The sequence below is a fragment of the Chiloscyllium punctatum genome, chromosome 36 (assembly GCF_047496795.1).
Source record: "Chiloscyllium punctatum isolate Juve2018m chromosome 36, sChiPun1.3, whole genome shotgun sequence".
Taxonomy (NCBI): domain Eukaryota; kingdom Metazoa; phylum Chordata; class Chondrichthyes; order Orectolobiformes; family Hemiscylliidae; genus Chiloscyllium; species Chiloscyllium punctatum.
The window spans coordinates 48,576,553-48,588,880 of NC_092774.1; positions in this window are offsets into that span (position 1 = coordinate 48,576,553).

Consider the following 12,328-nt stretch of genomic DNA (forward strand, 5'->3'; position numbering starts at 1 on the left):
AGCGTCTCCCTGTAGCTCACATCCTCCAACCCTGGCAACATCCTTGTAAATCTTTTCTGAACCCTTTCAAGTTTCACAACATCTTTCCGATAGGAAGGAGACCAGGATTACATGCAATATTCCAAGTGGCCTAACCAATGTCCTGTACAGCCGCAACATGACCTCCCAACTCCTATACTCAATACTCTGACCAATAAAGGAAAGCATACCAAATCCCTTCTTCACTATCCTACCTACCTGCAACTCGACATTCAAGGAACTATGAGCCTGAACCCCAAGGTCTCTTTGTTCAGCAACACTCCCCAGGACCTTACCACGTAGTGTATAAGTCATGTTCTGATTTGCTTTCCCAAAATGCAGCACCTCTCATTTATCTAAATAAACTCCATCTGCCACCTCTCGGCCCATAGGTCCATCTGATCAAGAATCCCACCGTACTCTGAGGTAACCATTTTCACTATCCAGCACACCTTCTATTTTGGTGTCATCTGCAAACTTACTAACTATTCCTCCTATGTTCACATGCAAATCGTTTCCATAAATGATGAAAAGTAGTGGACCTAACACCGATCCTTGATGCACTCCACTGGTCACAGGCCTCCAGTATGAAAGGCAACCCTCCACCACCACCCTCTGTCTTTTACCTTCGAGCGAGTTCTGTATCCAGTTGTCCTCTTGTATTCTGTGAGCTCTAACCTTGCTAACCAGTCTGCCATAGGGAACCTGGTCGAATGCCTTACTGAAGTCCATACAGACCACGCTCTTCACACTGCACTCATCAATCCTTTTCGTTACTACTTCAAAAAACTCAGTCAAGTTTGTGAGACATGATTTCCCATCCACAAAGCCATGTTGACTATCCCGAATCAGTCCTTGCCTTTCCAAATACAGGTACATCCTGTCCCCCAGGATTCCCTCCAACAACTTCTCAAGGTCAGGCTCACCGGTCTATAGTTCCCTGGCTTGTCCTTACCACCCTTCTTAAATAGTGGCACCACATTTTCCAACTTCCAGTTTTCCAGCACCTCACCAGTCAGTATCAACAATTCAAATACCTCAGCAAGGGGCCCACCAATCACTTCTCCAGCTTCCCACACAGTTCTAGGTTACACCTGATCAGGTCCTGGGGATTTATCCATTTCTATGCGTTTCAAGACATCCAGCACCACCACCTCTGTGATATGGACATTTTTCAAGATGTCACCATCTATTTCCCCACATTCTATATCTTCCACATCCTTCTCCACAGTTAACACTGATGCAAAATACTCGTTCAGTATCTTGCCCATCTCCTGCGTTTCCACACAAAGGCCTCCTTGCTGATCTTTGAGGGGCCCTATTCTCTCCCTAGTTACCCTTTTGTCCTTAACGTATTAGTAAAACCCTTTGGATTCTCCTTAATTCTATTTGCCAAAGCTATCTAATGTCCCCTTTTTGCCCTCCTGATTTCTCTCTCAAGTATACTCCTACTGCCTTTATACTCTTTTAAGGATTCATTCGATCTCTGCTGTCTGTACCTGACATATGCTTCCTTTTTTTTCTTAACCAAACCAATTTCTCTAGTTATCCAGCATTCCCTACACCTACCAGCCTATCCTTTCACCCTGACAGGAATATACTGTCTCTGGACTCTCGTTATCTCATTTCTGAAGGCTTCCTATTTTCCAGCCGTCCCTTTACCTGCAAACATCTGCTCCCCCAATCAGCTTTTGAAAGTTCTTGCTTAATAACGTCAAAATTGGCCTTTCTCCAATGTAGAACTTAAACTTTTAGATCCGGTCTATCCTTTTCCATCACTATTTTAAAACTGATAGAATTATGGTCACTGGCCCCAAAGTGCTCCTCCACTGACACCTCAGTCAGCCCTGCCTTATTTCCCAAGAGTAGGTAATGTTTTGCACCTTCTCCAGTCTGAACATCCACATACTGTATCAGAAAATTTTCTTGTACACACTTAAGAAATTCCTCTCCGTCTAAACCCTTAACATTTTGGCAGTCCCAGTCTGTGTTTGGAAAATTAAAATCCCCGATCATAACCACCCTATTATTCTTACAGATAACTGAAATCTCCTTACAAATTTTTTTCTCAATTTTGCACTGACTATTAGGGGGTGTATAATACAATCCCAGTAAGGTGATAATCCTTTTTTTATTTCTCAGTTCCACCCAAATAATATCCCTGGAAGTATTCCCAGGAACATTGTCCCTAAGTACAGCTGTAATGCTATCCCTTGTCAAAAATGCCACTCCCCTCCTCTCTCGCCCCCCCTCCCCCCCTTTTCTGTCCTTCCTGTAGCATGTGTATCCTGGAACATTAAGCTGCTAGTCCTGTCCATCCCTGAGCCACGTCTCTGTAATTGCCATGATATCCCAGTCCCATGTTCCTAACAATGCACTGAGTTCATCTGCCTTTCCTGTTAGGCCTCTTGCATTGACATAATTGCAGTTTAATTTAACAGCCCAACCTTATTCCTGCCTGCCTACTCTGTTGGACTCATTCCCTTTCCCAACTGTACCAGTCTCAGATTGATTCTTTCCTCAGTATCTCTCTGGGTCCCCCCCACCCCCTACCTTCCTAGTTTAAATCCTCCTGAGCAGCTCTGGCAAATCTCCCTGCCAGTCTATTCGTCTCCTTCCAATTCAGGTGCAATCCGTCCTTCTTGTACAGGTCAGTCCTACATAGAAGAGATTCCAATGATCCAAATATGTGAACACTTCTTCCCTGCACAGTTCCTCAGTCACGCATTCATCTGCTCTATCCTCCTATTCCTGCCCTCACTAGCTCGTGGTAAACCAGATATTACTCCTCTCGAGGACCTTCTTTTTAAATTTTTGCCTAACTCTCTATATTCTCCTTCAGAATCTCATCCTTTTCCCTTCCTATATCGTTGGTTCCATTGTGTCCAATGCCCTCTCCCCTTTGAGAACATTCTGCACCCTCTCTGAGACATCCTTGATCCAGGCACCAGGGAGGCAACACACCATTCTGATGTTTCACTGCTGACTGCAGAAACATCTGTTTCTGGTATGGAGAAAGACTCGAATGTAATGAGGTTTCTGTTTCTGCCTCTGACCAGCGAGTCCCTGTCTCAATCGACGCTTGGAGCCTGACGTACACCTCATTACATTAGAGCCTTTCTCCATCCCCTACATTTTCCAAAAACAGCATACTTGTTTGAGATGGAGATAGCCACAGGAGATTCCGGCGCTACCTGCTTACCCCTCCTACCTTTCCTGGAGTTAACCCATCTACCTGACTGTATCTGTGGCTTTTCTCCCTTCCTACAACAGCCATTCATCACACCCCAGCTCTTGAAAATGCCTCATTGCCTCAAACTGCAGGTTCAACTGATCCATGCGATTTGATAGGATTCGCAACCAAAAACACTTCCTGCAGACATAATCATCAGTAAAATGGAAACGCTCCCTAAACTCCCACATCTGACAGGAAGAGCACATCACTCCACAAAAGGCCATCTTTGCTTCTTCACAATCTACAGGCCCAGAAAATAGCACCCTCTTATTGCTCTTTAAAAAAAAGTGCTTCAGGCTAACTCAGTACTTATGGTTTACATTTTTAAATTTTAATCAAGAGACAGATCTCAATAAAATATTAAGTCAGGAAAGAACCTACTCACTACTGTAGACTTACAGCAAGAGGCTTGAGAATGCATATTTCCCCCAAATGAGTAATAACTCCCCTTCTTTCTATCTACACAGTGCCACTGGGCGACATTCTCCAAAACCAGACTATTAGATTTCGGATGCACACTGACAATACCACGCTATGCCTCACCGCTATCTCTTTCAACTCCTATGCTGTTGCTAAATTATCAGATTGCAAATCCATCATTTAGAGCTAGGTGAGCAACAGTTTATTTCGAATTGTAATATCGTTGTCTTTGAGTTTGGGAAGGAATTCACCGAGTCATCTCACTTGCTGATAGGTAAGAGTTTGTTTACCTGCTCGGTGTGTGCAAATGAATTCACTGATTCTTCCATCCCACTCCCACACCAATACCCTCACACTCACACACCTTTTACGTGCCCAGATTGTATAAAGCATTATTAAAGTTCAAGGAAACTGATGCACCATCGGTATGTTCACACAGGGGAGAGACTACTCTCACTGTGAGACAGGATTCGGGTGATCATCTCAATTCACTCCACACGGCAGTGGGAAGAGGCTGTTCCCACGCTCCAAATTGAGAAGGGATTCATAACAAGAGGGATTGAGTATCGAAGCAAAGAGGTTCTTCTGCAGCTGTACAGGGCCCTGGTGAGACCGCACCTGGAATATTCTGTGCCGTTCTGGCCTCCAAATTTGAGGAAAGACATTCTGGCTATTGAGGGAGTGCAGCATAGGCTCACGAGGTCAATTTCTGGAATGGCGGGACTATCTTACGCTGAAAGACTGGAGCGACTGGGCTTGTATACCCTTGAGTTTAGAAGACTGGGAGGGGATCTGATTAAGACGTATAAGATTATTAAAGGATTGGACGCTCTGGAGGCAGGAAACATGTTTCCGCTGATGGGTGAGTGCCGAACCAGAGGACACAGCTTAAAAATAAGGGGTAGGCCATTTAGGACAGAGATGAGGAGAAGCTTCTTCACCCAGAGAGTGGTGGGTGTGTGGAATGCTCTGCCCCAGAAGGCAGTGGAGGCCCAGTCTCTGGATTCGTTTAAGAAAGAGTTGGATAGAGCTCTCAAGGATAATGGAATCAAGGGTTATGGAGACAAGGCAGGAACAGGATACTGATTGAGGATGATCAGCCATTACCATATTGAATGGTGGTGCAGGCTCAAAGGGCAGAATGGCCTACTCCTGTACCTATTGTCTACTGTCATAAACTGCCGACACACCAGCGAGCTCACAAACTTTTTGTCACATCCAGACTCAAACATTGGGTTCTGTTTTCTGCAGATGTTAATAAAGTCCAGCCGAGTTATATGTGTTAAATTCTAGTTAGTTAAATTGTGTTTTTGGGAACACAAAATATGCTGACTCTTTTGAAGTCTCGAACAAAGGTTTGTTCCTCTGGGAAAGGTACTCCATCTCCCAGTCTCCTTCGAGTTCACTCCAACAAGGATGAGGAATTCATGACGATTCTTCATCACTGAAACTGGGATAACCTGATTGACTGTCTCTGCCACTCCCCTCCCTTTCCACTCGCCAACTGGGCTAAACAGCCTCTCACGTCGCTCCTGTCGAGCAGCTGAACCTGAACCTTTTGGTCATAAAACAAAGGATTGTGTGCACTGAAAATCTGAAACGAACCTTCAGTTCTGAAGAGGGATCACGGGACTTGAAATATTAACTCGGTTCTCTCTCTCCACCTGCCGAGCGACGTCAGAAGGACACCAACAAGTTGGCCAAATGGGCAGGACTTGGCAGAGGAATTTCAAAGCAGAGAAACGAGAGCTGTTGCACTTCGGTAGAAGATACATGAAGAGACAAGACAGGCTTGACGGTACAATTTGTAGGGGGCGTTCAGGAGTAGCGGAACCTTGGGGTTCAACAAAGAACAAAGAAAATTACAGCACAGGAACAGACCTTTCGGCCCTCCAAGCCTGCACCGATCCAGATCCTCTATCTAAACCTGTCACCTATTTTCTAAGTATTTGTATCCCACTGCTGTCTGCCCATTCATGTATCTGTCTAGATACACCTTAAATGATACTACTGTGCCCGTCTCTTGCCCCTCTGCAGGTAATGTGTTTCAGGCACCCACCACCCTCTGCACAAAGAATTTTCCACATATATCTCCCTAAAACGTTTTCCCTCTCACTTTGAACTCACCGTCCCGAGTAATTGAGTCCCCCACTCTGGGGAAAATATTCTTGCTATCCATCCTGTCTATACCTGTCATGATTTTGTCGACCTCAATTAGGTTGCCTCCTCAACCTCCATTTCTCTAATGAAAATAATCCTAATCTACTCAACCTCTCTTCATAGCTAGCGCCCTCCATACCAGGCAACATCCTGGTGAACCACCTCTGCACCCTCTCCAAAGCATCCACATCCTTTTGGTCATGTGGTACGCAGTATTCCAAATGTGGCCAATCCAAAGTCCTATACAGCTGTAACATGACCTGCCAACTCTTGTACTCAATACCCCGTCCGATGAAGGAAAGCATGCCCTATGCCTTCTTGACCACTCTATCAACCTGCATTGCCACCTTCAGGGAACAATGGACCTGAACACCCAGATCTCTCTGTACACCAACTTTCCCCAGGGCTTTTCCATTTACTGCATAGTTCACTCTTGAACTGGATCTTCCAAAATGCATTATCTCGCATTTGGCCGGACTGAACGCCATCTGCCATTTCTCTGCCTAACTCTCCAATCTGTCCATATCCTGTTGCATTCTCTGACAGTCCCCTTCACTATCTGCGACTTCACCAATCTTGCTAATTAGACCACCTATGCCTTCCCCCAGATCATTAATGTATCTCACAAACAACAGTGGTCCCCACATGAATCCCTGTGGAACACCATTGGTCACCGTTCTCCATTTTGAGAAACTCCCTTCCCCTCCTAGTCTGATGCTACCCAGGCAGTTCTCTATCCATCTAGCTAGTACACCCTGGACCCCATGTGAATACTCAATGAGTCCTTGTACACAATTCACTGAAAGGGAGTGCTTAGATGCATCAGGTGATAAAGAAGATAGACTGTATGTTGACCTTCATAACAAGATGGTTTGAGTACAGGAACAAGGATGTCTTGCTGCAGTTAGACAGGGCACTATGAAGGCTGCAAACTGAATAGTGTGCAATTTTAGTCCCCTTATCTGAGGGAGAATGTTCTTGTTACAGTGCAGCGAAGATGTTCCAAATTGATTGTTGGGATGGCAGGATTGACATATGAGCCTGAGTGAGCTGCCAGAATTGATAGGGTCCAGCCTGAGAGCCAGCCTCAGCCCTGACTGAACTGAGTCAGCCCCGTTCTGCTCTTGACACTAGTAACAATGGGGTAAAAACAATGACTGCAGATGCTGAAAACCAAATACTGGATTAGTGGTGCTGGAAGAGCACAGCAGTTCAGGCAGCATCCAACGAGCAGCGAAATCAACGTTTCGGGCAAAAGCCCTTCATCAGGAATAAAGGCAGGGAGCCTGAAGCGTGGAGAGATAAGCTAGAGGAGGGTGGGGGTGGGGAGAGAGTAGCATAGAGTACAATGGGTGAGTGGGGGAGGGGATGAAGCTGATAGGTCAGGGAGGGGAGGGTGGAGTGGATAGGTGGAAAAGAAGATAGGCAGGTAGGACAAGTCAAGGAGACAGTAACTGAGCTGGAAGTTTGAAACTAGGATGAGGTGGGGGAAGGGGAAATGAGGAAGCTGTTGAAGTCCACATTGATGCCCTGGGGTTGAAGTGTTCCGAGGTGGAAGATGAGGCGTTCTTCCTCCAGGCGTCTGGTGGTGAGGGAGCGGCGGTGAAGGAGGCCCACGACCTCCATGTCCTCGGCAGAGTGGGAGGGGGAGTTGAAATGTTGGGCCACGGGGCGGTTTGGTTGATTGGTGCGGGTGTCTCGGAGATGTTCCCGAAAGCGCTCTGCTAGGAGACGCCCAGTCTCCCCAATATCATCTTCCGCCTCGGAACACTTCAACCCCAGGGCATCAATGTGGACTTCAACAGCTTCCTCATTTCCCCTTCCCCCACCTCATCCTAGTTTCAAACTTCCAGCTCAGTAACTGTCCCCATAACTTGCCCGGACTTGTCCGACCTGCCTATCTTCTTTTCCACCTGTCCACTCCACCCTCTCCTCCTTGACCTATCACCTTCATCTCCTCCCCCACTCACCCATTGTACTCTATGCTACTTTCTCCCCACCCCCACCCTCCTCTAGCTTATCTCTCCATGCTTCAGGCTCACTGCCTTTATTCCTGATGAAGGGCTTTTGCCCGAAACGTTGATTTCGCTGCTCGTTGGATGCTGCCTGAACTGCTGTGCTCTTCCAGCACCACTAATCCAGTAACTAGTAACAATGGCTCTGGCCTGTGGATACTGAGAGTAACAGCAGCAGCAGGCAGCACTGAGAGAAGGCTGACATGGAGATGAAGGGGCAGAAGGAAGAGTGCAAGGGCAGAGGGGAGGTCAGGCGTCAAGAATGGGGCTTTGCAGAGATGCTCATGAGCTCCAGAGGCTAGGAGAGGTGAGGAGCCTACTAATGTTGACTCCCAAGTGATGTGGACAACCAATAGAAACAATTAAACAGTTGTCATTTGGAACACTTTGGGGAGGGCTGTTGTCATGGTAATTGTGTGTGTGGGAGGGACAGGCAAGTTGGGGAAGAGTGTCAGTATTGAAGGGAGAGGGCCAAACCAGTGAAGCAAAGGTATTGATCTGAAGCTGGAAGGGCATGGCAGGTCAGACAAAACGTTGACTTTCCTGTCCCTCTGATGCTCTCTAACTTCCAGCACCTGCAGTCCTCCCTGTCTCCGAAGCAAAGGCATCCCATTGAGTTGAGGGTGCAGAAAGTCGGAGAATGTAGTGACTGAAATGGAGCAGAATTTAATAACGGGTCCATGAGACATAGGAGCAGGGATAGATCATTCAGCCCATTGAGTCTGCTCCACCATTCAGGAAGATCACAGCTGATCAGATGATCCTCAACTTCACTTTCTTGCCTTTTCCCAGAACCCTCGATTCCCTTATGGATTTCAAAATATCGCCATCTCAGCGATGACGATACCACTTGGCCTTGGTGATGGCCTACTGGTATTGTTATCGCTGGATTGTTAATCCAGAGGCCCAGATAATGTCCTGGGGACCCAGGATTGAATCCTGCCACAGCCATGAATCCATTCTCGATTGCTGGAAAAACCCCATCTGGTTCATTAATCTCTTTCAGGGAAGGAAACTGCCATCCTTATCTGGTCTGGGCCTACATGTGACTCCAGACCCACAGCTACGTGGTTGACTCTTAACTGCCCTCTGGCCAATTCGGGATGGGCAACAAATGCTGGTGACGCCCTCATCCTGTGAACGAACAAGAAAAACCCAGCCTCAACAGCTCTTTGCAATCAAGAATGCCACTTCCCTCCAATGCCTCCACATCTCTGTCTTCAATGTGCAGTCGCTGTGAGTGGAACGGTGGACAGAGCGCAAACGGGTTCTGTTGTGAACGTGGAACGCCAAATTATTCGCCTTCCCCTCCATGTTTTGAAGAGGGGGCAGTTGTGAAGTGGGAAAATGCACAGGGCTAACCAGAATGCATCAGCTTTCATGCAGAAGTTCAGACTTTGCATGGGATCTTCCCACTGCGCACTACCCTTTAACTCCGCTATGCCTTTAACGCTGAGGCTGCCCACCTCAGTGAGATACGCGGAAGGGTTTTCACCCACCCACAGTGACAAGCTGGACAGTGCTGACCGATCATTTGTCACAGACCAGATTGGAGTTGCTGGTTTTGGACTTGAGTTAGTTGAGTTGAAGAAATTAGTTTGTCATCACTCGGTTAGTGTATTCCTGTGGCTTTACGTGTGTTTTCAAGATGACAGTGGCAGGGCAGCTTAAGACTCTCGGCTAGGATGGCAAAGTGTGTGCACTGTGGGGTTTGGGAAATGGTTGTATAGTGTTAATGTCAAGCTAGATTGGTATTCCAGAGATCAAGAGCAATGATTTGGGTTCACATCCTGCAGTCATAGCTGCTGGGGTTTCAGTTCAAATAATTAAAACAGGAATTGAAATCGAGTCTCAGTAATAGTAACTTATTTTGCCGTGAGGAACACATCTACTTCAGTAATGTCTTTCGGGAAGAAGATCTGCCATCCTTGCCTGATATAACTCCAGAACCACAGCAACGGACAAAGACAGGATTTATACAATTAATGCTAGGACCCTGGGTAGAATTGTTCAACAGAGAGATTTGGGGGTTCAGGTACAAAATTCTTTGAAATTTGTGTCACAGGTAGACAGGACAGTTAAGAAGGTATGCTTGCATTCATTGCTCAAACCTTTGAGTAGAGGAGTTGAGACATCATGTTGAGATTGTGCAGGACATTAGAAACATAGAAAAAATACAGCGCAGTACAGGCCCTCTGGCCCTCGATGTTGTGCCGATCCAAGCCCACCTAATCTACACTAGCCCACTATCCTCCATATGCCTATCCAATGCCCGTTTAAATGCCCATAAAGAGGGAGAGTCCACCACTGCAACTGGCAGGGCATTCCATGAACTCACGACTCGCTGAGTAAAGAAATTGTTGAGGCCTGTTCTGGAGTACTATGTGAGTTCTAGTCTCCTGGTTAGCACTGCTGCCTCACAGCACCAGGGACCCAAGTTCGATTCCAGCCTTGGGGCAACTGTCTGTGTGGAGTTTGCACATTCTCCCCGTGTCTGCGTGGGTTTCCTCCAGGTGCTCCAGTTTCCTCCCACAATCCAAAGATGTGCAGGTTACATGAATTGGCCACGCAAAGTTGTCCCATAGTGTTCGGGGATGTGAAGGTTAGGTGCATTAGTCAGGGGTAAATGTAGGCTAGGGGAATAGGTCTGGGTGGGTTACACTTTGGAGGGTCGGTGTGGACTTGTTGGGCTGAAGGGCCTGTTTCCACACTGTAGGGATTCTATGATTTATTATTCTGGCGGGTGGGGGGGGGGGGCGGAATTCAGAAAATATTTACCAGGATGTTGCTGGGAATGGATGGCTTGAGATATAAAAATGGGACTTTTTCACAGATACGTAAGATATTGAGGGGCAACCTTACTGAGGTTTATAAAATCACGAGGGACACAGATAATCATGAATGGTCTTTTCCCTACAGTGGCAGAGTTCAAAACTAGGGGGTATATTTCTAAGGTAGAGGTGGGGTATTGCAGATGCTGGAGATTAGAGTCAACAGTAGAGTGGTGCTGGAAAAGCACAGCAGGTTAGGTAGCATCCGAGGAGCAGGAAAATCGACGTTTTGGGCAAAAGCCCTTCATCAGGAATGGAGACAGGAAGCCTCCAGGGTGGAGAGATAAATGGGGGGGGGGGGGAGGAATGAGGCATATTTTTTAAGGTAAAAACAATGACTGCAGATGCTGGAAACCAGATTCTGGATTAGTGGTGCTGGAAGAGCACAGCTTTTATTCCTGATGAAGGGCTTTTGCCCGCAACGTCGATTTCGAAGCTCCTTGGACGCTGCCTGAAACTGCTGTGCTCTTCCAGTTCAAAAGACACTCAGGTAAGCTCGTGAACAGGAACCGTTTGGAGGGATATGGGCCAAGCACAGGCAGGTGGGATTAGTTTAGTTTGGGAATGTGGTTGGCACGGACGAGTTAGACTGAAGGGTGTGTTTCCCATGCTGTATGACTCTGAGAGAGATTGAGTCAGTTAGTGCTGCATTCATTGGAGTTCAGAAGAATGAAAGGGGAGAGATCTCATAGAAACCGAACAACCAGTTAAAAGGGCTAGACAGGTTAGATGGAGGAAGAGTGTGACTGGTGGTGGGGGAGTCGAAATCCAGAAGTCAGAGTTTAAGGAGAAGGGTTAACCTTTTAGGACTTAAGATGAGGAGCAATTGCATCACCCGGATAGTAATGAACGGAAAATGGTTGAGGCCAGAACATTCTGTAATTTCAAGAAGAGGGTAGATATAGTTCTTGTGACGAGAGATTAAAGGATATGGGGGCAGAGCTGGGTTAAGGTATTGAGCTCCATGATCAGCCATGATGATTATGAATCATGGAGCAGGTTTACGGGGTCAAGTGTCCTACTCCTCCTATTTCCTGTGTTTCTATATGTCAATGCACCGTCATGATTTTAGATAATTTATATCAGGTACCTTGCCTCCTATTTGGATTTTCTATCGGACCATAAGGAATAGTAACAGTAGATTCTTTTGATTAGATTCCCCACAGTATGGAAACAGGCCATTTGGCCCACACTGACCCTTTGAAGAGTAACTCACCCAGACTCATTCCCCCTACCGTATATTTACCCCTGACTAAAGCACCTAACACTCTGGGAGATTTAACATGGTCAATTCACCTGACCTGCACATCTTTGGACTGTGGGAGGAAACCGGAGCACCCGGAGGAAACCCACGCAGACACGGGGAGAATGTGCACAGTCACCTGAGGCTGGAATCGAACCCTGGCACTAAGTACTCAGTTTATTCGTCCCTCAAGCCAGTTCTGCCATTCAGTGAGGCCATGGCTAACTTGACATCCCTCACATCCACTTTCTAGTATTTTCCCTGGAATCCTTGATTCCCCTACTAGTCAAGAATCTATCGCTGGGGGAGCCAGATGGTGGTACATTTGGAACTTACAGAAAGCATTTGAGAGAGTCCTGCGTAAGAGATGATTGTGCAAGATTAAAGTGCACGGGAGTGGGGGAAG